The sequence below is a fragment of the Mobula birostris genome, chromosome 1 (genome assembly GCF_030028105.1).
Source record: "Mobula birostris isolate sMobBir1 chromosome 1, sMobBir1.hap1, whole genome shotgun sequence".
Classification (NCBI taxonomy): Eukaryota; Metazoa; Chordata; class Chondrichthyes; order Myliobatiformes; family Myliobatidae; genus Mobula; species Mobula birostris.
In genome coordinates, this window is record NC_092370.1 from 115,292,580 (window position 1) to 115,296,072 (window position 3,493).

Consider the following 3,493-nt stretch of genomic DNA (forward strand, 5'->3'; position numbering starts at 1 on the left):
CACCCCTCACTATCTCCGTAAACCCCTACAGTCCTTACACCACTCACTATCTCCATAATCCCCTACAGTCCCTACACCCCTCACTATCTCCATAACCCCCTAGAGTCCCTACATCCCTCACTATCTCCACCAACCCCTTCAGTCCCTATTCCCTCCCGATCTCCATAACACCCTACAGTCCCTTCGCCACTCACTATCTCCACAAACCCCTACAGTCCCTATACCAATGACTATCTCAATAACCCCCTACAGTCCCTACACCCCTCAGTATCTCCACAAACCCCTACAGTCCCTACGCCCCTCACTATCTCCACAAACCCCTTCAGTCCCTATTCCCTCCCTATCTCCATGACCTCCTACAGTCCCTACACCACTCCCTATCTCCACAAACCCCTACAGTCCCTACACTCCTCACTATCTCCATAACCCGCTACAGTCCGTACACCCCTCACTATCTCCATAACTCCCTGCATTCCCTACACACCTCATTATCTCCATAACCCCATACAGTCCCAACACACCTCACTATCTCCATAACCCGCTACAGTCCCTACACACCTCCCTATCTCCATAAACACCTACAGTCCCTACACCCCTCACTATCTCCACAAACCACTACAGTCCCTACACCCCTCATTCTCTCCATAACCCCCTACAGTCCCTACACCCCTCACAATCTGCATAACCCCCTACATTCCCTACAACCCTCCCTATCTCCATAACCCCCTACAGTCCCTACACCACTCCCTATCTCCATAACCACCTACAGTCCCTACAACCCTCACTATCTCCATAACCCCCTACAGTCCCTACGCCCCTCACTATCTCTACAAACCCCTACAGTCCAACACCCCTCGCTATCTCCATAACCCCCTACAGTCCCTACACACCTCACTATCTCCATAACCCCCTACAGTCCCTACACCACTCCCTATCTCCACAAACCCCTACAGTCCCTACACTCCTCACTATCTCCATAACCCCCGACATTCCCAACACACCTCACTATCTCCATAACCCGCTACAGTCCCTACACACCTCCCTATCTCCACAAACCCCTACAGTCCCTATACCCCTCACTCTCTCTGTAACCCCCTACAGTCCCTACACCCCTCACAATCTGCATAACCCCCTACATTCCCTACAACCCTCCCTATCTCCTTAACTCCCTACAGTCCCTACAACCCTCACTATCTCCGTAACCACCTACAGTCCCTACACCCCTCACTATCTCCATAACCCCCTACAGTCCCTACGCCCCTCACTATCTCTACAAACCCCTAAAGTCCAACACCCCTCACTATCTCCATAACCCCCTACAGTCCCAACACCCCTCACTATCTCCAACAACCCCTTCAGTCCCTAGTCCCTCCCGATCTCCATAACCCCCTACAGGCCCTATGCCACTCACTATCTCCACAAACCCCTACAGTCCCTATACCAATGACTATCTCAATAACCCCCTACAGTGCCTACACCCCTCACTACCTCCATAACCCCCTACAGTCACTACACCCCTCACTATCTCCATAAACCCCTACAGCCCCTACACACCTCACTATCTCAATTAACCCCTACAGTCCCTACACCCCTCATTACTCCATAAACGCCTACAGTCCCTACACCCCTCACGATTAAGATAAACCCCTACAGTCCCTACACCCCTCACTACCTCCATAACCCCACACAGTCCATACACCCCTCACTATCTCCATAATCCCCTACAGTCCCTACACCCGTTAGTATCACCATAACAGCATACAGTTGAGACACCACTCACTTTCTCCATAGACCCCTTCAGTCCCTACACCCATCACTACCTCCATAACCCCCTGCAGTCCCTATACCCCTCATTATCTCCATAACACTCTACAGTCCCTACACCCCTCACTATCTCCATAAACGCCTACGGTCCCTACTGCCGTTACTATCTGCACAATCCCCTACAGTTCCTACACCCCTTACTAACTCCATAACCCCCTACAGTCCCTACACCCCTCACTATCTCCATAACAGGCTACAGTCCCTACATCCCTCACTATCTCCATAACCCACTACAGTCCCTACACCCCTCATTATCTCCATAACCCCCAACAGTCCCTACACCCCTCACTATCTCCACAAACCCCCTCCCTACACCCCTCAGTATCTGCATAAACCCTACAGACCCTACACCCCTCACTTACTCCATAAACGCCTACAGTCCCTACACCCCTCACTATCAACATAATCACCTACAGTCCCTACACCCCTCCGTATCATCATAACCCCGTACAGTCGCTACACCACTCCCTTTCTCCATAGAAACCCTTCAGTCCCTACACCCATCACTACCTCCATAACCCCCTGCAGTCCCTATACCCCTCATTATCTCCATAACCCCCTAGAATCCCTACACCCCTCATTATCTCCATAACCGCCTACAGTCCCTACCCCCGTCACTAACTGCATAATCCCCTACAGTTCCTACACCCCTTATTATCTCCATAACCCCCTAAAGTCCCTATACCCCTCACTATCTCCATAATCCCCTAGAGTCCCTACACCCCTCACTATCTCCATAACCCCCTACAGTCCCTACACCCCTCACTATCTCTATAAAACCCTACAGCTTCTGCACCCCTCACTATCTCGATAATCTCCTCCAGTACCTACATCCCTCACGATCTCTATAACCCCCGACAGACCCTACACCCCTCACTATATCCATAACCCCTTATATTCCCTACACCCCTCACTATCTCTATAACCCCCTACATTCCCTACACCCCTAATTATCTTCATGAACCCCGACAGTCCCTACACCCCTCACTATCTCCATAATCCCCAACAGTCCCTACACCCCTCACTTACTCCATAAACGCCTACAGTCCCTACACCCCTCACTATCTCTATAACCCCCTACAGTCCCTACACCCCTTACTACCTCCATAACCCCCTACAGTCCCTACAACACTCATTATCTCAATAACCCCCTACAGTCCCTACAACCCTCACTATCTCCATAACCACCTACAGTCCCTACACCCGTCACTAACTGCATAATCCCCTACAGCCCCTACACCCCTCACTATCTCCATAATCCCCTACAGTCCCTACACCCCTCACTATCCCTATAGCCCCCTACAGACCCTACAACCCTCACTATCTCCAAAACCCCCTACAGTCTCTACACCACTCACTATCTCCAGAAACCCCTACAGTCCCTACACCCCTCACTATCACTATAAACCCCTACAGTCCCTACACACCTCACTATTTCCATAACCCCCTACAGTCCCTACACCCCTCACTATCACTAAACCCCCTACAGTCCCTACAACCCTCACTATTGACATAACCCCCTACAGCCCCTACACCTCTCATTACCTCCATAACCCCCTACAGTCCCTAGACCCCTCACTATCGCCGTAAACCACAACAGTCCCTACACCCCTCACTATCTCCATAATCCCCTACAGTCCCTACACCCCTCACTATCTCCATAACCCCC